Below are 24871 nucleotides of genomic sequence, written 5' to 3' on the forward strand. Positions count from 1 at the left end.
CTGAAGGGGCTCAGGACCAGGGCAGTGCCTTCCCTCAGCCTCATGAGCAGCTGAGGCATAGAGACCATGGTACTTGCTCATGACCATCCATTTGACAAACATTTATTATTTTCTATTCTATTTTCTATATTCTATTCTATTTTCTATTTTCTATTCTGTTCAAGCTCTGCTCCAAGTGCTCAAGACAGGTGGGGCTGAGATCAAAATGGGATGGGATGGACCTCAGCAAGTACCTCTTATAGATGCAATATTTTTTTCTTTATGCTTTTCTATATACAAAAGGGGCTTATTGCTTTTAAAAATTAGGGGAAAGGCTATTAAAGTAAATTATTAGAAACTGTTTTGTAATAAATGTCCATGAAGAAAGTAAAAATGTGGAAAGGAAATACCAGAAAATTTCACATCTGCAGTAACAGTGGACTTTGGACTCTGAAGAGGCCTTAGGAGTCAGAAAATCAACACCAGATGGTTCGAGAGAGTTGATTCTGAGCTGTTACTGTCAAAGAAATCCGAGGAGGCAGGCACTGTGTCCGTTTGGCCGCCATCTTATCTTGGCCTGTAGCACACAGCCTGTTATGTAGTAGGCACTCAACATATTACTGAACAAATAGTTGTTGGGCAAAGCTTCATGGATATGGCGACCTGGCCACCTGCGAGGCGACCTTGAGAGATGTCTTTTCTTATTGCCACTGTTCCACTTGCCTTCATTTCTCCCTTGGCAGCATGAGTAACTTTCAGGTGCCCTCTGACCCACTCCTAACTTCTCATCACATTCGCCAGACGTCCTTGCATTTTCATTTTTCCCACAACGGTCCTTGATTTAATTTTGTCCTCATTTCATTTATACCTGCTCTTCCCTCATCCTTTTCTACTATAAAAGACCATGTCTTGTTGTGTCCTCACAAAGATGCAAAACAGTCTTCTAAAATCCACAGATAATACTCTGGTTTCTCTTCAGACCGCATAAATCTTTCGTCTTTTACTAAAATCCACAGATAGCACAAACATCCAATTTAACCAGCAGTTTCAAATCCTCCTCCACTGATTTTTTTTTTTTTTTTCCATTAGAGGTGCCAAGTAGCAAGGCTCAGCCCACCTTCTGGGGCTGGATCTAACAAAATGTGAACTCATCAGAAGGCAAGTAGGTGGGCACAAGAAGAACAATGAGAAGTTGGGGATTGTTGGCCTTTCTGAGATAGAAAATCGGCCACGCTTTCTCGCTCTGTTGGCTTTATTTAGAAGAATCACAGTATCAGTACTGTTGGTTTCAACTGGGGGCTGCCAGGCTGAATTCTTAGAAAGGCCAGCACACTGTTTGCCACTAGACTCAGCTCCCGGACAGAGCACGTAAAATGGGTCTTTAGTGACTATAGGCAGGAAGAAGTGATGGAGCAGGAGCTCACCTCCCATAGCGGAGGCCCTTGTCATTTGCCTCAAGCTTTAAACTCTACCAGTTTGAGCTTCTGCTATGACACAGACCCAACCCAGGCTGCAACCGCCAGCATTTTAGACTTCCTGAGACCCGGCTCTTGCTAAAGGCCTTCCTACGGCCTCTCATTTGCTTGCCATTCGAGGCTGCACATTATCTAACAGAATCAGGCCGTACGCTGTTCTCCAAATCACACGCATCAACCTCTGCCCAGATTTACACTCTGGTGCTGGAACATGTCTGCACTTCTCACCATTTTGCCTTTTCTACTGTCATTCCTTAAACCCCCAAATGTAGGTATTTTTCAAGATCTAGCCCTTCCATGGAAGCTTCCCTGTTTCCCCCAGCTCGAAGTGATCAGCACTGTATTCGTATGTCTCTTATAACACTTAACACATTTTGCTTTCATTATATCACAGTAGCTGATGTTTCCTATGACTTTAATGTTCTCAGAAATGTGGATCATGACCCACAAGTGAGCTTTGAAATCCCTTTAGTGGGTCATGACCTGAATTCTTAAAAATTAAATAGAAAAAATAGAACATTTTAGAGCACATTACACATAAACATATTTCTCACTTTGGTTCATAATCAAAAAGCTAGAAAGTCACTGCCTCACATAGTAATGATGTTTTCAGCTTCTATGTAACAGAAGGCCTTGATTCAACCAGCTTAAATAACAAAGGATTTATTATCTTATAAGATGAGAAGTCTAAAAGTGGAGGCCGCTCTGGGTTGGTTTATCATCAACTTAGCAACATCAAGAACCCAGCTTTTTGCCATCTCTGTCATCCTTCTGGCTACCTCCCCTCATGTTTGCAAGATGGCTGCAGGAGTTCCTTGCATCATACAAACATCCAGCGATCAAAAAGGCAGTTACTTATTCTTTGGATCTCTTTTTATCAGGAAAGAGATCTTTCCCAGAACTCCCCACCCCCGCCAACTCCCAGCAGAACTCCTTTCATTTCTCATTGAAATAAACTGAAATAAAATGAATGATATGCCCCGCCAGGAGTGGCAAGGAGAACCAAAATCAGTTTAGATGAGGATAAGAGCACCTTCCGTGAGCACTTATCTGGTCAGGAAGAAGGGGGAGATGGATGGCTCTGATGTGGGCAAGGCAAAGTATTGGCCAGCTCCCCACAAAGCGCATTGGGGCAGGACCAGAGTCTCTCTTCATATGCTCTGCAACACATACCACGGAGCCAGTCTAGACAGTTACCTCAATTTTCAGTGATAAATTAAATCAATCACTTAGCCTCAAAGTATAAATATTCATGGGATACATAGATCAAATATCCAATCTGACATACTGGAGGCATTCTGCAGACATGAGTTGCCAATCTATAACTCACCAGAGGCTAGGATTTTCTTCTGTTTTAACTTCTATTGAATTTTTAAACGCGAAGGGCTAGCTTAGCAACACTGTACATTGTAATACCATTTAAATAATAAAATACATATTTGTCACAATGCAGATGGCAAGTGAAGATCCCACAGATGGAAATGTGGCTCCTAAGAGGAGATGGTAAATGTGTGGCGGTGGGTGTGGAGAGATGGCTGTATTGGGCTAGAGAGACATTACGTCATCCCAGATATGGGCTTTTTTTGGGAACCTGGCAGGATTACTGCTGAATCATTCAGCTAGGCAAATTATTGGCAAGTTAGTTGGACAAAGGTCCCTGTAATTAAGCCCTGGTACCACCACAGTCCTTGGCATCTCTCTATTTCTGTGGCCATGTAAGGCCAGACTTGAAAGCATGTATACATAAAATAATCATATCTGCAAGAGTTAGGGGCATTACAGTATGGAGCCAGCACTATTTCTCCTCTCTTCCTCTACACAACACGTGCACGCACGCACACGCGCACGCACACGCACACGCACACGCCCCCTATCAGAGAAACCACAGGTTCGGAAAAACTTAAACTGCAGAAAACCTTTTGCCTCTGAGATTCCTAGAATCCTTTGCTGCTGGTACACATGCAAGATCCTCCCACCTGTCCAGTAGGGAAAACGAGCCTCGTGAGTGTCTTGAAATTCCCTGAAAGATGGCCTTGGTTCTGGAGTCACAGGGCAAAACTCTTCTCACCTGCTAGACCACAGGATGCTGCAGGTGACTCTGGTTGTCCTCGTGGGGCAGGAGACTTGCCTCCACTCTTGCCTCTGCTGCTAATTTATGACCTCGTTGTAAGGCTGTGTTGGGTCTGCGGGTCTCGGGCACGGTCCCAGCTCTGCCAGAGCTTGCTTGAAGTTCCACGTTCAGTTTCAGGGGCCTCATTTTAAGAAGGTCCTTGGCCAACCAGATGGTGTGCTTGCTGCCGGAACACAAGGTGTCCAGAGACTACCGGGAAATGATCCAGAAACAATACAGTGGTAGTCACTACCACCGTGTGGGGCTTTTACATACATTTCCACACTTGGTTTAGTTTCTCTATCAACCTAAGCTATTTACGCACATTTTAAAGAGATGCTAAAGACCACAGGCCAGAGAGATTGACGTTGGTACCCAGGAACATTCATAAATGGGTTATTTAACAGATGGCTGGGGAACTTGGAAAAGGAAGTGGCAATTACAGAGGGCCACATGGCCTCACCCTCATTTCCTTTCTGCAGCGTGACCCATAATTGATAATAAGAGCTAAAACATATTGAGTGCTTCCTATCTGCCTGGCATTATGCTAAGTGTTCCGATGCATTTAAGCTTCTCGAAAACCATGTGCTGGGTGCTATTATTATTTCAATTTACCGATGAGGAAACTAAGCCTTAGGGAGAGAAGTAACTTTTCTCTGTTCGTGGCTGTTCCTTGTTTTCCCTCTTGCGCTTCAAAAGGCTCTCTCGTTCCCACTCTTCAGGATTCACTCAGATGCTCCCAGCAAGGCTTTCCCTGCCCACCTGTCACCTGAAGTAGCTCGCAGCCACCTGCAGGTCCTCTGTCACACTCCCTGCGCCTTGCTCATTTCCTTCTAAGAACATCATAGTCTTGTTTACCTACTGATTTGTTTATTGTCAGTCTCTACCATTCAGATATAAGCTTGCGAGGCAGGGACCCTGTCCCTCCCGGCTGCCCTATGGCAACGTCGAGTACGGTGCCTGCAATGTAATAGGTACTCAATACAAATTTGAATGAATGAATGAGTGGCATGTGTAAATGAATGAGTTTAATTAGTCAGTGGGATTTGGACATGAGTTCATCTAATGCCAGAGACCAAGTTTTCAGCCCCTGCTCACGTGTTTACTCATTCATCCTCTCAATACATATTCATTAAATTATCAACAGGTGCCAGGCACTGAGGTGGGTGCTGGAGAATCAAATGAGTAAGACACGGCCTCTGCCCCTGAAAATCTCACATATAAAGGGTGGTGGTGATAGTTTGGAGGGGTGACGAAGTGGGGTTATAAAAAAGCACAAATAAAAATATAATTTGATATGTCTTATAATAGAGTTAAGTATAAAATGACACAGCAGGAAAAAGAAGAGACTACCTAAATGCCCCTGCCGAAGTTGGAAGACCTCTGCCGAGCAGGTGACTTTGAGCCTATCCTTGAAAGAGGGCTCTGGACTATGGAGGAGAGAAGAATGTGTGCAGAAGCAAGGAGGGGAGAACTCATGGATATATCTGGGGAGTGGCATGAAACTAGTTCCCATAACCTACACTGCTGTGTCACATTTTAATCATGGCACCCCGCTGTTATGACGGTCACTGACCAATTGACCCCTTGGTGAAGCATCGAGGAGGGGAATCCTGCCTGGAGTGGGGGTGGGAGGGCACCCCCAGGTGTGTCTGAGTGGTCTCGAAGGTGTCCTCTGACTCTAAGAGTGACATGACCTGGAGAACTGTTTCTCAGAGGAAGGCACCGAAAGGCAGAACGAGAAACAGCCATATTCCTGCACCAAATAAGGGAATTTCCTAACAAGAGGGCTAACTATAACCACTGTGTATATATATTGGCTTGTAGTTTTCAAAACCTCTCCTCAAACATTACCTCATTTGATCCTTCAGTAGCCTGCTAGATATGTTCTGAAGCTTAGTGAGACCATTATTATTTATTGGATCAACATTTATGGAGCACCAAGGCCCAGCCAGACAGGGGCAATGCAAGCGGGAACCCCACAGCCTCTGGCTCCAAACTACCCACATGCAGAGACAATGAGAGCACAGTGTAAAGTGTTGTGAACCTGATCAGCATGGAGGGAAAAGAGTTAGCCTCGGGGACGCAAGAGCAGAGAGCACTGAAGCGATGACTAGCACCCAACTCGGGCAGTCCTGGGCTCAAACCCTGGCCCTGCACCCATTTGCTTGTACGACCTTGGGTAACTAAATGAGAGCATTAAAAATAAATTAAATGAAATAATACATGTGTACCCATTGGAGTGTAGTCTGGCTGCTAAAAAAGATGATCTTAAGTAAACAATCACTTACACAAGATGGAAACTGATTTCTCTTTCCCACAAACATCCAGCCAGGTACTGTGGCTCTGCTCCAGGCAGTCACCCAGCCCAGGCTCTTTCCACCTAGTTGATCCACTCGTTCTAGGAGATTGACCTCATCCATCTGGTTCAAGATGACTCCTCATCACAAGTCACGCTGTGTTGAGATGCAGCTTGATCCGGGAGCTGAATCGGTGCCGCCAGGACCTGGTCCTCTCTTGGCGTGGCTCCCCTCTCCCCTAGCTGTGGGCTGCACTCTCCTATCTGGGTCGTAGGAGAGTTTGGGCAGTGCAGACTTGATGTGCTGATAGCTTTATGTCCACCATGCCCCTTCTAGAGTCGAATGGAAGTCCTGGACGTGACTCTCAGTAACCCCCACCAATCCTGGTGACCAAGGGGTGGGAGAAGTTGGTTAGCCAAGACTAATTAGGGCCCCCTCACAAATACATGGCTGAGAATGGGGGACGGATGAGCCCACACACAAAATTCTCCATACTGTTTTACAAGGAGAAGGATGGATGGATTTAAGGGGGTGGGAAAAAAAAAAAATCCCTCATTCCTTCCTTCAATCAATTATGTGTACTTCTAGGTTACTATATAATCCATAGCAGTGGTCTTTGAACTCTACCCAAAAAGTCCCAATTTTGATTGTGCCTCTAACAGGTACATTTATTTATTTATTTTTGTAAGTGTACACATGTGCTGGTGACACCCCAGTGTCCATCCTTCCTTACTTCCTTAGTATAGCATTCCCTAATAGGCACACGGCATCCCAGAACAGACTACATTTCCTAGGATCCTTTGCAGCTAGGTAAAGTCATATGACCAAATGCTAGCTAAATGCTAAACGTGTACAGTACAATTTCCGGGAAGTATCCTCGTGGGAGGGGCATGTAATTCTTCCTTTCTTTCTCCTTGCTGCCTAGAATGTGAATAGGATGGCTTGATCATGACCAACAGCCTTGGATTAGGAAGTGGAAGCTCCATGTTGAGAATGTTGGAGCGACCAGAAAAGACGCCTTACCAACTCTGGGTGGCTCACCTCCAGAGTCCATTTACATGAGAGAGAGAAATTAACTTCTCTCCTGGTTCTGCTGCTGGTGGGTTGGATTTTCTCTTCTTACTTAATCTCAGCCCAAATTGATCCTACCTGATACAGTTATACACATTATGAGACATATACCAAAATAGATATAAAAAAGAAGAGATAAAATAACTCTAAACAGAAGTTCTGTATTTTTTACCCCACTGGTAGAGTGTCACACACCCTGGGGCTGCATCCCTGCCCCCCTTCATTTTAGAGACCACTGGTCTCCTTGGTCCTTGCCCTGTGGCCCTCCATAAGGTTATGTTTGTGAGGCTGTTTGCTTCTTCTCCCTGAATACACTTTGCTCATTAAGGCGGGGGTCCTGAAGGGAGTCCTCGCAACCAGCCTACTACAGTGGAGGCAGAATCCCTCCCAAGCCCTGCCCTCTGCTGTCTGCTAACTCTTCTGGGTCTGTTTCTATCATCTGGACTTGGCTTTTGCAATGGGGAAAGCAAAGCAGACCAGAAAATCTGATGGAATTGACGAGATGAGATATAATCTGAGCCCAGAGCAGTAGGCAACGGTGATTGTCAGGAAAACAAAGACATGTCCTTCTAGCCCCCGCTGCTGCTAAGGCACACCCACTCACTGACCAACCTCTCCGGCCCTCGTTCTGTAGGGAAGGAGGGGGAGGGGGAGAGGCAGAGAGCTTTGTTCCTTGAGAGCTTTCTCCAGCTCTCAGACCTGCTCTTCCCTGGAAGGCAGTGCCCAGGGGCTAGGATGACCACACCACATCAGAGCCAGCCAGAGCACATCCACTTCCACTACTCCAAGTCCAAGGGTCGGCAGCCCCCCTGCAAGGCTGTGGCTGGGAAACCAGACCCTGCCTGGTCTCCCCAGGATCTGGGCGAGTCTGTGGTCCCTGCCTCCATCCCCCTTGAGGCATCAGTGTCCTGATTGTATCATGGCTTCAAAATTCCCTGACTCACGCCATCCTCAGATTTTTAAAAAGAGCTTATTCAAGTGGTGTAGGCTGCATGCTTCACCCCTTCCCACTCAACGCAGCTATTTAATCACAGCATCCGTATGCGTGCGTGCGTGTGTGTGTGTGTGGGGGGTCAGGGAAAGGCGGGGTTGGGGAGGGTCAGAGGGGCTCCTGAACCAGAAGGAGAAGCCCTTGAGGAAGACTCGTGCTGATCTCATTACGAAAGCAATGTCCTGGTGCTCAAAGAATGCTGGCCCTTCACCCCAGAGCTGGGCAGGTCAGAAATGCGGACCTCTGGGACTGTGCAGGTCTGCCAAGGAAAAGCCACCAAGCTGGGGGAGGAATGCTTCCCCCATTGCATCTGATCCCACTGTTCTCCCACACTGCTAGGTAGCCAGGCTGTCATGTGATTTGCTAGTAACCATGGCAACGAACCCTGTTCAGCGAAGTGTGTGGAGAGGAATCACACAGAGAGATGAGGCGGGTGCAGGACGAGGCGCTGTCCCCAAGGGCAGCGGGTCGCCCACTCCAGTGCCCCCAGGGCGATGGTTGCTGTCCTTGTTATTGAGTAAATAGTGACTTGCTCTTCTGAGCTGGAGACACTGGTTGTCATTGATTCTCCTTCTGAGACTTGTCTCCTTTATTGTGGAACACAGTTGCTGAAGATGAAAGACAAAAATAGCTCTCTCCGAAGGAGAGGATGCTAATGCACGCTGTGCTTGCGGAGATGGGCTTCTCATTGTCAAACGTGCACCTGCAGTAAGTGGAGGCTTGGGGCCAGTTCCTGTCGCTGCCCCGGACCACCGAGAAAGCCCAGCCGAAACTGACAGGGCGAACACTCCGCGGGCAGCCCGAGCCCGAGCCTGAGAGCCGGTCTGTGTCCCCAAAGCCTGGACACCAGTGTGCGGGGCTCTGGCCAACCCCACTGCCCGCACCTGCCGCTTCCCCTGCTGGGGGAAGTGGCTCAGATACTCTTTGCTGCGAACAAGGACATAATTACAATTGGGGGAAACACATATTGTTAAGTTAAGGCTGCTGTAGGGTAATGTGGGAGCGCGGCGGGCCCCTCGGGGCTGGAGCGCGCACCTGCTCTGCGGAGACCAGCTAGTGGGTGCCGCCTCCTCTGTGGGGTGGCCCCGGCTCAGCTGGTTCCTCCGTGGGTGACCTTGAGCAAGTCACTTGGTCTCTTTGGGTCTCAGTTTCTCCGTTCTTACAAGAGGCAGAGTAATATTTGGGCGGCCATTCCCACTGGGCTTTTGTAACAGTCATGTTTGATAAGCCAAGGAAAGTACTTCAAAACTATAAATCCCTACCAGATATCATCATCCTTTCACCATCGTTTTTTTCTGTTGTAGAAGTATCCATTCTTAAAGGGTTCTGAAAGTTGGAATGAGTAAGCAATCAGTCAAAAGTTCTGGTAGCACAAAGCTGAAGATCACCATGCTGGGGTGTGAGATAACGTTTAATGAGTGCAAAGCAAATCTCATGTTGTATTTAATCCTAACACTCCTACTGATGATGATAATTTCCATTTTACAAATGAGGCCCAAATTCACATAGCTGGTGGTAGAGTCAGGGTTCAAGTCCCGGTCAATCTGACTCCCAAGCTAGGATCTTAACTGCTATGGGGGCCCATGCTAGGGCGGGTTTACCGACACATTCTCCATGCAGGTGGAGTTGTTACTGGCTGGTTTCCTGGGGGGTTCACAGAGCAGCATGGGGGGTATGTGTGTGTGTTTGTATTCATAGAGCAGCATCGGGTGGGTTGTGTGTGTATGTGGGTTCACAGAGCATGGGTGTGTATGTGTGCGTGTGTGTGTGTTCACAGAACAGCATGCGGTGTGTATGTTTGTGTGTGTGTTCACAGAGTGGCAAGGGGGTGTGTATGTTCACAGAGTAGCATGCGGTGTGTGTGTGTGTGTGTGTGTGTGTGTGTTTATAAAGACTGGGCTGCCTTCCTTCCTTATCTGGGAGTTCCCCATTTGTCCCATGCTGTTGCAACCATCTCTTAGGGTCCTCATGGAAACTTCCAGGGCAGCCTGGAGTGCCGCAGTCTGCCCTGGTTTCAACGGTGAGACTGGAAGCAGGGCTAGTGGGTGTGTGAGGCCGGGGAGATGGAGGCCGGGGAGATGGAGGCCAGGGAGATGGAGGCCCGGGAGATGGAGGCCGAGGAGATGGAGGCCCGGGAGCTGGAGGCCGGGGAGCTGGAGGCCCGGGAGCTGGAGGCACGCACACCGGTGGCAGGGCAGAGGAGCAGAGCGCCAGGGGTGCCTCACTTAGTGCTGTCTAACCTAGTTACGCTGATCACTTCTGACTCTTCATTCTGCCCACGGCCTGGAAAGCTACCCCCTCAGATGGCCTGGGATGCGTACAGCTCTGGGGACCAGCAGCCCGACCCCCGCCCCCAGGCAGAAGGAAAGTGTAGCCAGGGTATTTATATAAGGACTTTCCTACCATTGCTAGCCCTGGGGTACTACACTATTCCCTACTGACTTCCTTAAACCTGCGCACCTTTTTATTAAATTCCTTTTATTAAGCTCTCCTCAGTTACCCAGCTGGAGTACGCTAATCTGTCCCTTCTGGGACCCTGCCTGATACAGTAGGAGGACAGTACCTGCCCCCCAGGACTGTTAGGGGAAGTAAATGAGCCAGCATTTGTGCCAAACCAGATAGCAGGTGCAGGAGAGTCAGTGCCCTTCCCCAGGGCATTTGCAGTCACCTCCCCCCCCCCCCCCGCCAAGGGCCAGCAAACGCCTGGACCAGCCTGGTGGGGGGCTGGTCCAGCAGCCCAGCTTCCATTCTTCCCCCAGCCTTGGCTAGTTTGCAATGGGAAACAATGCATACTAAATAATTTGAAGGTGGTGATTTTTTTTAATGGGAAAAGGGAACAAAACATTAAGTTCATTGAAAGCACAAACACAGGATCAGATAAGCATATATAACGGTTACTCATTTATCCTAAAAATATTGATTATGCACCAGCCATACACAAAAGATTTAGCAATGAATAATATAGACCTGGCCTCATTTTCTCCAGTAGCTCCCACTCCAGTAGAGGAACAGTGTTAAGCAAAGGGCACTAAGCATTCTTTTCCCTTTTACTTAAAATTGTGGCAGGAGGATAATGGTGGTGAGGGAAGTGACTTTTAATTGAGCACTTACTAGGTGCCAGGCACTGCACAACACATTTCATTCATGTTATCTCACTAATCTCAACATGGGTTAGGCAGACCTATCTCCTTTTTGCAATAAGGAAGCTGAAACTCAGAGACATTATAGGACTTACCAAGGTCAATGACCATTCAAAAAAAAACACATTTTTTGAGCACCTACTATATGCCTTGTCCTGTCGCTGCTTTTCAAGAATGTACAGATAGTAGGAGAGATAGGTACATAAACAGATATTTCTCCAACAGTGGGTTATGTGCAGTGATAGTGACATGTTCAAGGCGTTATGGGAGCACTTAGGAGGGATCCTCAACCCCACATGAGATGTCAGGAAAGACTTAGGGAGGGCAGCCTGGAGGATGTGAGGCCTCAACTGATTTTTTTATGGATAAGTTGGTAATGGCCAGGTTGGGGTAGGGTGGTAGGGAGAGAAGAAGGCCTCTCAGGCAGAGGGAGTGCCATAAGCAAAAACAAACAAACAAACAAAACACACTGCAGAGAAGGGAGTGTGGACTAGGGGTTGTAGGTAGAGGCCAGGTCCTGGCAGAATTCTATTTGGTCTCAAGAAATGTAGATTACAAGTCCCATAGCTTACCCTCTAGGTAAAGAGCCCAAACAGGGGAGTAATACGGTTAGATCTGCATTTAGATAGATCACTCTGGCTATTAGATGGAGGACAAATTGGAGGTGGACTGGAAGGGGAGCAGGGACTTTTTAGGAGGCCATCAGTAGTCATCAAAGCAAGAGATCTTAAGGCTCCAAAGGAAGTCAGAGGTCCAAGTGATAGAGAGAGGCAACTGTTTGGAGAACTACTTAAAAAATCTCAGAATTTAATGAATGATTGGTGTTGAGATACCTGAGTTGGGGGAAGAGTGAAAAAGGGAGCATGAGAGAGAGAGAGAGAGAGACTCCCTCCTCATCCAGAAGAAAAACAAATTTGGGAGGCATGGTGGCTATTGTTTTGTCTGAGACCCTTTGCATCTCTTGTTCCCCTTTATTCTGATTACAGACCCCAAGAAGTGGAGCCATGATCCAACCTGGGTGGGTCAAATTTGCTCCTGGAAACTTGAATCTGTGCAGTAGCCTTGTTGTTCTTGTTACCAGACACCAGGTTCAGTGATTCTCTTGCTTCTAGGAACTGTCTTGCAATCCTTCCAGTTAGTTTCTTCCATGCACAGGCAAGTCAGGGTCTGTCCCTGTTACTTGCAACCAAAGAGCCCTGATGAAGAGAGGAATTCAGCCCCAGACCTGGTGAGTCTCAGGCCCATTGACATCCATGTGAAGACCAGCACCTCCAGGAAACATGAATCGGAGGGGGAAAGGTCTGGGCTGGAGTTACTGGCATTTAGATTGCATAAGTCATGGCTGGAACTAAGAAGGAATCGGTGCTGAGAGGGGGGAGGGGAGAGAACACCCACGGGCCACGGGCTGTGTCCAGGAGAACAAGCGAAGTCTTTCAGGAGGAAGAAACAAGACCATCAATGTTCAGAGAGAGCCCAGGACAACTAGGAGATGCTTGATTTCATAGAAACCAAGGGAGTTAAGAGTTTGAAGACTCAACAATTAAAGATTTCCTGTGTAGCCAAGGGGCCAGGTAAGTCGGGCCCCCACCTTTGGACTTGACAGGAGATTGTTGATGAGCCGAAGGATAGGATCCCTAGAGGGAGGGGCAGGAGTAGGAAGCCAGGCGGCCTGAGGAGAAGGAAGAGGAGGCGTGGCTCTGAGAGTTTTACGGGAGATTAGAGAGGAGAGAGTTCAGAATGGTGGGTGGGGGCAAGGTCAAGGCAGGGTTTATGTCCGTGGATCCAGTCAGTGCTCCTTTCAGTTAAATCCTGCTCCCCTGTGCCTGAGAGAATGGGGCTTCAGTTGGTGGAGGTAACCCCAACAGAGCTTTCTTTGCAGGTGTGGTTTTGCCAGAGCTCTGTGCGTCCCCGGGGCAGAGGAGTGTTTGGAAAGCTGACCAAGGCCATAGCTGGCAGCTATCTTGTACATGCTTCCTGCCTGACTTTGTTCTAGACAGGTCCAAAGCCAATACAACAACTAAGGGAAGAAAAAGAGGCAAAAAAGAGGAAAACCTCACTCAGCTCTTTTGTATTCAAACTAAAAATATCCCTGCCTATCACCCCAAAATTTGGGGGGGGCTGGTGGAGAGAATGCTCAAACCATGTCTGAGAAATTAGTATTAGAAGGATAGTAACTGCCCCTGTGTTAGTGGATGAGTGTTTTCCTACAAGGAAGGCATGGCTTGGCAGGTCCATTGTGCTGACTAATGCTTCAGATATACTTTTTCTTTAGATATTTACTGGCAGAGCTTCGGCTCAGGTCATGATCCTGGAGTCCCGGGATCGAGTCCCGCATCGGGCTCCCTGCTCGGCAGGGAGTCTGCTTCTCCCTCTGACCCTCCCCCCTCTCATGTGCTTGCTCTCTCTCATTCTCTCTCTCTCAAATAAATAAATAAAATCTTTCAAAAAAAAAAAGATATTTACTGGCAGAGGATGAATGGGATAGAATTGACAAGATGTTTTAAAATCATTAAAAAATTCCCTGAAATTATAAAATTTGTGTATGTTCATTGAAGAAGGTTTGGAAAATCCAGAAAGACCTAAAATAGCCTGGAGTCCCACCAGAGTAGTACCATCTTGGAATATTTCTTTCTAGTCTTTTATTTCTAGTAGCAGGTCCAATTTGGATAGTTTGTTTAGTGGCTGATCCACTCACTCCTGTTGCAAGGCTGATCTCAAGAGCGACTGTACAGCAGCAGGATCCTCTCCACAGTGTGTGAGGGGAAGGGGGAAGGATGAAAGATGCAGGGGAAAAAGTCCATCTGCTGGTCTAGTTTAAACATCTATGGCATAAAATAGCAACAAAAGAAAGACTGAGTATGCCCCAGAGTTGGATCTGGAACCCAGATCTTCAGACCGGAGTATCAGAACTCTGCATCCGACGGAGGTCTGCCATAGCCCAAGTGTACCTCGCTGTAAGAAACCGAACAACCTACTTCTAATTTCCATGTTGGGGTATCACTCTCACTTTAGTTGCTGTGGCAGATTGCATTATTGTTCCCTAGTCTTTGTTCCTCCCATTATGTGACCCTTTCCAGTGCCTTCTGGTAGAGTTGGCCGATACTTCCATGCCCCATTGTCTTTGGACTTGGCCACCTGACTTGCTTTGGCTAATAGAAATTAGTGGAAGTGATGTGAACAGGAGTCTTAAAAATGCCTTCATGGCTTGGCTTAGTCTTTGGCATTTCTGTCACCTGCCACCAGGTGAATTTGCCTAAAGAGTCTCTACTCCCAGAATGAGGAGACACTTGGAACAGACCTGAACACCACTGGCAGCTTGGAGCCATGCTTATCTAGTTCCTGCTATCCTAGAGAGTCATAGCCACCTGCACGCCCATAAGCAGTAAATAAATGCCTATTGTTGTAGTGCGTTGAGATCGGGATTGTTTGTTACACAGCATTTTAGTAGCAGACACCTGACTACTATAATTGCTCCGATGTGAAGCTTCAGTCATCCTTGACATCTGCACCTCCTTTATCCCCATAGCTATTCCTTGTCAAGCCCTCTTTAACTCCTTTGAATTATCTTCCATAGCTCTTCCCTGACTCCCATTCCACTGCCGACATCCTTAAATGCTTAGTACCTGGATTCCTGCAATGGTTTCCTAATGAACACTTATCTCTTCCCCATCCAATCTCCTGCACAGCAGTGCTAGATTCGAGTGCCTTACAAAACCCCTGCACAACAAGACACTTCCGCTCAAAAGGTGGCATAGTCTTCTCCTTTCAGAGCCAAAGCAGCCAGGCAACTCAGAGCTAAATTTTGTGCACAGTTTTAATAACCAGCCTTAGCCTAGCATTCTGATACAATTCTGCCCTCTGCTTTCCCATAACTCTTGTCCTTTACGGTTGACCCTTGAACAATGTGGGAGTTAGGTGTGCCGATCATCCTGCACAGTTGCAAATCTCGGTATAACTTTTGACTCCCTAAAAACAGCCTATTGTTGGCCAGAAGACTTGCCTATAACAGAAACAGTCGATTAGCACCTGTTTTGTATGTTATATGTATTATCTACTGTATTCTTACAATAAAGTAACCTAGAGAAAAGAAAATGTTATTAGGAAAATCATAAGGAAGAAAAAATACATTTACAGTTCTGTACTGTCTTTATTGAAAAAAATCCACATACAAGGGGACCTGTGTACTTCAAACCTGTGTAGTTCAAGAGTCAACTGTAATTTAGCCTCGACTCATCCATGATTTAATGCAAAATAATAATAATAATACTTATCCAACGCTTATTGAATTGCTTACTATATGCCAGACGTCACTGTAAGTGTTTTTCATGTTATATAGGTTAAGATTAGATTCAACCATGAGTAAGTAATAAAGCCCCAAAATAGTGGTTTACCTAAAATAGTTGTTTCTCTGTCACGTAAAAGTACAGAAGTAGGTGGCCAATGACTGGTATAGTGGCTTTGCTCATGAAGTCCTCAGGGACACAGGCTCCATCCAGCTCACACCTCCACTATCCTTAAGAGTGTGGGCCTCATTCTCGTGTCCAACATGGCAGCCAGAATGCCAGACATCACATCCACCATTGCAGGCAGCAGGTTGGAAAAAGGGACAAAAAAGAAAAAGGGAGCAAAGAGTACATACCAGCTGGCTCTTCTAGGTAGCAGCCACATAATATCTGCTTATATCCCATTGGCCATAGTTACCTGGCCATATACAGCTGCAAGGGAGGCTGGAAAGTATAGTCTTTATTCTGGGAGGCCACGTGCCTAGCTAGAAATTGGGAGTCATTACTGTGGAAAAATAGGAGAAAGGAGTATGGTGGGACAACAGCCTCTGTTTCAGATATATTCCCTCACTGAATCCTCATGACAATCCTATGAGATGATTAGTATTCTTCTGCTCATGTTACAGAGAGGGAAACTGAGGCTTAGAAAGGGTAACTGCCTTGGCCAAGGTACAGAGCTAGGGTGAACTCAGGCCACCTCTGCTCTTCACCCCCATGCCACCCAACATCCGTGGGAGTGAGTCTGGCACCTCTGACTCGTGTATTCCCTCAGCTAAGCTCCCTTCTGTGCCCTCCCACTCCCTCCAGGGCCAGGTTCAGGCTTTGGCTGCTCCGTTCTTCCTCCTAGAAATTGTCCCCCTGTGGCAGCTCTGTCCTGGCTTCCAATGCCCAAGAGGCAGAGAAAGTCTAAGCAGCATCAGAGTACACACTCCAACTCAGCAGTTCAACACAGTGATTAAGAGCTTGGGCTCTTGAGTCCAACAGAGTGAGGGTCGAATCCTGTGTGACCTTGCTCAAGTCACTTGACCTTTCTGATCCCTCTTCTAGAAAAAGGGAGGTAGAGAGAACCTGCCACATAGGACCATTACAAGGGACAAATGAAATCATGCACGGAAGTCCTCAGGCCAGTGCTTGGCACATAGCAAGTGCCCAGTACAAGGAAGCTCCTGTGACTGTTCCTGTCTCCCAAACAGGAGAAACTTAGATACACCAGGGAGGAAGGACCTCACTGGAGGCCCTTTCCAATAATGTCTCCCTCTCTCCTCTCAGGGATCTGCAGGCGCTGCTTGGGTACGTTCCTCTATGGTTCTGACCCTTTAGACATGGCCCCGACCAACCACTAGGAGCCACAAGCTTTGACTCCCTTGATCTGGAATACAAACTGGCCACCTAGGGAATCTGGTTAGTGGCGGAAATGCTACTATTTAACAGATGTGAAATATCATTCTTGGACACAAAGCAATGATGCTATCTGCCAAGGGGAATGATTTTTATTGTTACACAAAACATTTCCTATCAGAGCACATATAAATCCAGGGGACAGTTGCATTTTCAGAACAGATTACATACCTTTGGTGACTGAGCAAGGGACAGGGGACACCGGCCACATTATTTTAAAATTCACTAATGCTTTTACTGAATTTAAACAGAAACAAAAATCAGGAAGGAGAGAGAAAAAGAACACTTGTTTCAGAACAAAATGCCTTCTCAGGAGCAGAGCCTACTGTGATGCTCGTTGTTTTACCCAGAAAGAACTGGGTTCTATTTGCTGGGCTGGGGACGATGCAGCAAAGCCCATGACCATGGCAAAGGCAGGGTTTCCTGGAGTTCTCCTTTCTGAATCTCCAAGGCGGCCAAGCTCCTGGGCTCCCCAGGTCTGCCCTCCCCTGCCCCCAGCTGCCTGCGGAGAGGCACACATGTGGACAGCCAAGCTGTTTTCCTCTCTTCATTCCTTGCAGTCCACTCTTTCTGCTCCCACCCTAATTGCCTCACGTCAGGGCTAGTGTTTAGTTCCCTGACGGTTTCCACTGGGCCAGTGTCCTGTACCTCTTTTCTTTTTTTTTTTCTTTTTTAAAGATTTTATTTATTTATTTGAGAGAAAGTGAGCGTGAGCAAGACAGAGCACAAGCTGGGGGAGGGGTAAAGGGAGAAGCAGGCTCCCCGCTGAGCAGGGAATGTGCCTTTCCTTCCTTTGACTCTCTAAGCCCTTTGACCCAACTCCATCCTACCTTGAACTACATTGGTCTGTGTATGAGTCCTACTTGCTCTTTGCAGTTCAAAGAAGACAGGGGCCAAATCTTAATCATTGTTTTATATTACACAAAACCTTACACACCGCCTTATACCTGATTGGGTCTTTTTTTTTTTTTTTTAAGATTGTATTTATTTATTTGAGAGAGAGAGAGAGAAAACGAGTGTGGGGGGAGGGGTAGAAGGAGAGAGAGAGAAGCAGACTCCCCACTGAGAGGGAAGCCCGATGCGGGGCTCGATCCCAGGACCCTGAGATCACGACCAGAGCCGAAGGCAGACGCTTAACTGAGAGCCCAGGCGCCCCCTGATTGGTTCTTAATAAATGAGTTGAATGAATGTATAGATTATTCTTCATTGTCTATATACACAATGAATTACAATAAAATGAGCAGGTAGTCATATGTGGTTAAGTAACCATATCCCCAAACTGCTAGGTAAGAGGTCATTGTCAAGCCAGAGCATGAGATGCCAAGCTACCGGTCTTTTTCCTGTTCAACATGACTATTGGCAACTTCAGTGGAACGGTCAGCATGCCCATTGCACCTGTGGATAACGTCATGGGAAACCAATAAACTAGATTAGAGAATCAAGAACCAAAAACATCTGTAGAGATAAGAACAATGGATGAAAATTTAACTTTAATAGATGAAGTTCTGAATATCAGTTCAAAAGTGGGCAAAAGGAAAGAATGGAAGAAAACTCACTTAATCAAAGATTATATTTTTAAAAGGCTTGAGGATTTTGACTGGAAGCCCAGGATGAGTCAAGACTATGATATGATGGCCAAAAAATGTTAGTGCAATTTTGGGCTGAATAAATTTACTCACCAACTACTTACTCAGTGCCTACTAAGTGTTCAGTGTTGTGTGAGAGACAAGGATGAGGAAGGTGTAGCCCCTGCTTTGAAGCTTACAAAGACATGGCACGTATTCTCCTTACAGCACAAGGCAGACAGCATTTGGTGCTGCAAGAGCAAAGAGGTGGGAAACTTGGCACACGTGTGACCCAAAGTGAGTGGCTGAGTTTAGCTTGAGTTTGGGCTTGTGAAGAGCATGGAACAATAAGGTGTGTGGGGGGGAGGTACAGTACCAATCTGTAGGTCCTTAGTGCCAGGCTATGGAGATTGGGATTTATGTGAAGAGGGACAACTGAAGGATTTTGCAGGGAAAAAAAAAAAATCAGTGTTTTAGGAAAATTTCTTTGGAAGCAGTCTGGTGGGCAGATCAGTGTGGGGAGACACAACAGTTTAGAATTGGAGGCATCTCTTTAGAGACTGTCCTGTTGAACGTCTTCATTTTGAAGGAGGAGAAACTGGGGCCAGAGGTAGAGATCATGTACCTAAAGCCACAGAACTAGCAGAGGTACGGCAAAAGCAGAATCCAGGACTGGTAGCTCCTTTGTCCGGGGACTGTCCGGGGACTGACAACAACAGCGATTAGACCTTGTATAGCTATTGCAGTTTAGGAAAGCATTTCCGGAGGGACTTGGGGCAAGGAAACCAGTTAAGGGACTAGGTTCACAATCAAGTAAAAAATATTGAGTCGTGGGAGTAGAAAGAGGGTGAGCTGTGACAGAAATTGCTTGGATGCTGGGAGTTGGGAGGGAAGGAGGAAAGGCAAAGACGGCTGAACTGGGGGGCCTGGGAGACAAGCAGGACAGCAGTGGGACTGATGGACATTGGGAGTGCAATGGTGAGAAACAGGTTGGAGGAGTCCCACTTTGGGTCCCATTTTAATAAAAGAGGCACTGACAGCTGGACTGTGTTCGGAAGAGGGTTCTGAGCGCACATCACAGGGAGGAGCGCTGGAACTGCTCAGTCTGGAGAAATCTACATTGTCTGCAAAGAGTGGAGCTGAGATTGAGGGAGGGATGCGGTAGCTGGCTTCCCATATCTGGAGGGCTTCTGGAAGTTTGTGAGATTGCCTCCCACTTAGCATGACACCAGGCGAAGGCAGCTATGCAGGAAAAGGCATGGAGAGGGCATGGACCAAATCATCTCTGCTCTATGAAGCAACGCAGCAAGAAGGAACAAAGGCTTTGGAGTCACACAGACCTGGGTTCTAGGCTCAGCTAGGAGCTGTGTGATGTTGGGCAAGTTGCTGGACCTCTCTGTGCCTCAGTTTCCTCTTGTCCATAATATAAAGAAGCTAGATTGGAAGACTTCAAAGCTCTAGTCTAGACATAAAATTTCTTAAAAAGAAAAGGTGGCTGATGTGCATAAAGTAAATGGGTGGAAACTTTAGGGTTGTCTGACTTGGATTCGGCTCCTGACACTGTACTAATATTGGTGCTTGAGTGCGAACAGCCGGCCTGCTTCTGTTGTACTCCATGATGGCATATAATGATGGAACGGAGCTGACATGTTCACAAAAAGCACTTTTCTCTGTGGGTAGGAGTGGGAAATAGTCCCACTTAGCTGATATCACTAATTTTTAAAGAAAACCATATGAGCTAAAGAGAACTGAAGATGGATGTGGGAGCTATGAGTCAAGCACTGAATTTCAACTGCCTTAATTTTACATTATAAATGACACCGTTTTAAAGTCTCTTAGATTTTAGATTTTATAAAACTTGTGGTTTTTCTTTAAAAGAGCTCATCCAGATACATGTCAATACATGTTAAAAATACTGAACATTTGCTCCCATCTTGAAGAATCCTTTAAACAATGATTGTGCTCTTAGCTATTTTCAATATAAAATCCATTTTCTGGCAGTCTTATAAACTGAGAACCTCTTTCTGTGCAAACTACCTTCTTCCAACAAAAAACAGTTCTGGCTACCCTTATAGAATTTTAAAAATTCCTTTTCAAGTTCTTTTGTAAGGCATAAAGTTGCCTAAAAACATGCAGCATTTCCACTAGAAATGAAATATTCAGAAGGCTTCTGGATAAGCAAAATTTAGATACAGTTCCTTAAATCTTAAATATCTAATTATTAAATAGCAGAAATGAGAGACTTGTTTTCCTTTACTGTGGTAGATTCGAAGTGACTTTAAACATTTTCAGGTAGAGAACTCAAATATAAGACGCGGAGATTATATAAGAAAGATCCCTGCTTGCCATCCTTACCTCAGGGCAAAACAAGACCCAGAGGCAGAATGGAATTTCAAAGCCTGACATAGAGGATTGTGAAAAAGAGTTCTATCAAATCAAAGTCGAGGGCAATCTCAGGACTGTGGCAGGAAGAAAAGAACATTGTTAAAAATAGACACTCATTCTCTTTTAACCACGGACAGTTCTTGAACATCTTACATTAGCAACACAGATCGGACCCAGTTTTAGTTCGTTCTCTGTCACGTAACCATTCCTAGCTCGGTTTTTGCATCACCAAAACGGGGGGGCTGGACTGGGGGGGGTTCTTCTTCACCATCAGGGTGAGCCCGCGGGGCAGGCGGACAGGAGACAATGCACGGGAGGTGCTCTGTAAGGCACACAGCACTTCAAATACAGGGCTCTCCTGTCACCTGCAGGGACCGGCTGCCCACGGGGGACGCTAACACCTGGAAAGGCCCGAGGACCATGCGCTGCCGGTTTCCAAACTGCAAGTGGCAGTCAGTTTGAAAGAGCATTAGTTAAGGGGGAAAAAATCCGTTCTGCACATCGCGACTGCGATATGCTGCGATTTCTTGGCACAGAGCTCCCGCTTCAACTAATTAAAGTGCCACAGAGGTAGAAGAACGTGCGACCCGAGATCCGCCCTGTGGACCTAAAGGACAGAATTGTCTCCAGCTTTTTTTTTTTTTTTTTTTTGTAATAGAAAGCAGCATTCTCTTTGTTTAAAAAAGTCGAGTGGGGGAGGGGACCGAACATATGTGGGTTTGCTCAAATGCTCCAGAAAACTGTTCTCCGCAGCTGGAGGAACGAAAGGGAGGGGCACTAAGGAAAGAGCATGCTACATGTAAAGGTACAGCAAAGCGACCAGCCACTGATTGAAAATGCTTTGGTGCCAAAGGATGCATGGAAGGACAGGATCGCAGAATATGCGGTTAGGGCAGAGGTGCCTGTAAAAACGGGTTTCTCCTTTTATTTTTTTTAAATTTTTTTTTTTAAAGATTTTATTTATTTATTCATGAGAGACAGAGAGAGAGAGAGAGAGAGAAGCAGGCTCCCTGCCGAGCAGGGAGCCCAATGCGGGACTCGATCCCAGGACCCTGGGATCATGACCTGAGCCGAAGGCAGACGCTTAACCATCTGAGCCACCCAGGCGCCCCGGGTTTCTCCTTTTAATCAGCTTTGTGCCTCAGAGCATCTTCTTCCTCCAGTTTCTGCACATTACTTCCAGCCCAGAATTTTGTTTGTGGTTCTTGTGATGACCGAAAGAGGTTGTGGGCCGGCTCTGATTGGGCGTCGGTTAGTGACTCTGCTCCCGTTCAAGGCCACCTCACACACCAGGGCCCAGGTCCCCGGGAGGGGAAGCCCCAGGGTGAGTGGTAGAAGGGTGATGCCCTCTAAAGGAAGGCCAGGGAGAGCACAAGGCTTTTTGATGGTGACTTCGATACTTGAAGCCAGATGTCTGTCGTTCTTTGCATGAGATAATGATTCCTCCCTCCCTGAGTCACCCACTCCCCCTTCTTAAATGTTATATTTTCCAGGAATATTCTGGAGAGACTACTTGTTGTTCTCCAGTGTCTGCTCTCTTCCTCTCTTAATAGAATCTCAATTTTTGCTGGTTACCCAAAATAAAGACATTTCCCAGCCTTCTTTGTGGCTGGTGTGTGTGTGTGTGTGTGCGTGTGTGCGTGTGTAAATGTGAGGTGCAGCTTCTGGGGAGGGCATACCCTACCTCTCCTGCTTGGCCTGAGGATGGTGGCTGCTGGGAGCCATCTGGACCCCGCGGGTGAGGGCCCACCTGCTGAAGATGATGAAGCAGTAAGACGAGAGGGGCCTGGGTCCATGACACCGTGGAATCACCTCACTAATCCTAGGCAGCAGACCTTCAAACTATTAGGTAAGAGAAATAAACTTTGATATTGTTTCAGTCATTGATACTGTAGGTTTCTGTTAGATACAGCTGAACCCGTAGTCCCATGAACCCACTTTCGGACTCAACTTTACCTTCTTACTCTGATTTGTACTCAGAGAATTCATTGAACTTTGTCTACGTCTGAGGTAAAGGCATTTTTGAAGGACCCAGCAGCTCTTCAATAAATCTGGTTTCTTCAAAAATATTCCAGAAAATTTATGTGATTGGAAAATAGGGCTACTTAGTAGTGATGAAAATGTTATTATTATTATTATTTTTTAAAGATTTTATTTATTTATTTATTTATTTATTAATTAAAGAGAGAATGAGAGAGAGAGCATGAGAGCGGGGAGGGTCAGAGGGAGAAGCAGACTCCCTGCTGAGCAGGGAGCCCGATGCGGGACTCCATCCCGGGACTCCAGGATCATGACCTGAGCTGAAGGCAGTCGCTTAACCAACTGAGCCACCCAGGCGCCCCTATTATTATTATTTTTAAAACAGGAGATTCTTTGGAAAGCAAACATCTCCAAAATGGGAGTCTTCAGCTAAGTCTGCAGAATATGCTCAGAACCTGTGTGTCATTAGGAGGAGGTGAGCTTGTGCAGACCGAGAACACAGACGCACATGGCACAACAGCAGGCTGGGCCCTGGAAATCTACAGGGGGAGAAACACTGTTCAGCTCTTGCTAAGACGGTTCTCTATTATCTGTGTGAGTCACCAGAATTAAAGCTGAACAACAACAGCTGAAGTTGCACTAAGAGCCCAATAAGCCAAGGTCTGTTACATATTATTGCACAGCCTTACAGGGAGAGGGTGAGGTTTTCAAGTCGTAATGTGGAGAGGCTATTCCAAGCCCCCCACCACCCCCAATATATATATACATGTGTGTGTGCGCATCTCTGTGTGGCCAAGAAAATTAATAAATATATTTTCTACAGGAATCTACATAGTGTTCTCTTTTAACCATATTTGTTTCATCCTAATTCTGAGGACACGATCTTTGATGAAGAGGAATATATATATATATATATACACATTCCTTGATTAGAGTATAACATCACTTTGGATAAAATTCTTTACATAAATTCATTTTCATAATAAAAAGTTTCACAACTATAGCTTTCAAAGAATCTGAGTACTAGAAAGACTAGAGGTCCCTTTGGATGTGTTCAAGCAGCTGTAAATTCACATAAACTGAGTAATAACTCGGTCCACACTTCATCATGGAATGTGAGGTGATTTTGTGTGATCTTGTCAGATGTAGAGATAACCTCCATCTCCAGCACCCCCTGATCTACCCAAATAGGAACGGTCTACTCTTCCCACTGATTCCTTTATTAAGGTCGCACAAACTGTCTTTTTAATTAAGCATTCTATAATTTTTCCAGGAAACAGACTCAAACTTATTGGCTTGTATTGTCCATGAGTCACCGTCTGGACAATTGGGCTGACATTTCCTTGATTCCTGTCTTTGGGCACTCTCCTTTCTCATTCTCTGTAAGAACTTACGGCTATTCAGTTCTATCTGCAAATCTTTGCAGTGCCCTGAAAGCAAGTTTTTGGGGCCAAAAGACATAAATCTATTTTGTACAGCTACATATATAGTGCTCTCTTTTAGCCAGATTTGTTTCATCCTTTCTAAGAGCTATCTTTGATGGAGAGGAAATGAAAAGGAGTTATTTGTTGATTTAAAGGTATCATGGAGAATTGAGCCTTTGAAGAAGTGTTATACTTTTCTAATGTTTAAACAGGGGTGGTTCTCCACCCTGGCCTTACATCAGAACCGCTGAGAAAGATGAAGGCAAAACAAAACAGGAAAAAAAAAAAAAAAAAAGGCCTGGGTCCTACCCCGGACATCCTGACTTAATTGGTCTGGGGTGGGGCCTGGGCATTTGTATTTTTCTAATGTGTAGAATTGAGAATCACTGCAAATCTAACCATTAGAAAAGTTACTTTTTTTTTTTTTTTTAAGGCTTTGTTCCATAGGAAATCTTGTCTGCTGTCCCATTAAGTTAAGTTGCAGCCCAGCTGTGGTAGACAAAAAGAAATATTCAGGCTGTAAGCCACATATTCATGGGGGTCTTGAGCAAGAAGAGGCGGGGGCAGACTACGTAGCTCCGTGGTTCAGAAGCTCTATTTTGGGATAGAATCATCTAAGGACCATGTTTGAAATACAGATTCCTGGAGCTCCATCCACGCTTAGGTATTCTGAATTGGTTGGGAACAGAAGGAAGGCGGGGACAACCAGGAATCTGCATTTGTTACCTGTAGGCCGAGCAAAGCTGATGCTACAGTCTTAGCCAATGGCA

At 46.1% G+C, this 24871-nt stretch overlaps 1 long non-coding RNA gene across 1 annotated transcript in view; it reads right to left on the minus strand.

Annotated features, from left to right (window-relative positions):
• Positions 1-9235, minus strand: part of LOC145721148 (uncharacterized) — a 12735-nt gene extending 3500 nt beyond the window's left edge. The window contains exons 1-2 of the long non-coding RNA XR_014144613.1: positions 8311-9235; positions 5856-6247 (exon numbers count right to left, since the gene is read on the minus strand). This is a non-coding gene — a long non-coding RNA (uncharacterized LOC145721148). The remainder of the gene's footprint in view (positions 1-5855; positions 6248-8310) is intronic.
• Between the last annotated feature and the right edge of the window lie 15636 nt (positions 9236-24871).

Source organism: Leptonychotes weddellii, chromosome 4, assembly GCF_054177405.1.
Source record: "Leptonychotes weddellii isolate Sample4059 chromosome 4, ASM5417740v2, whole genome shotgun sequence".
NCBI lineage: Eukaryota > Metazoa > Chordata > Mammalia > Carnivora > Phocidae > Leptonychotes > Leptonychotes weddellii.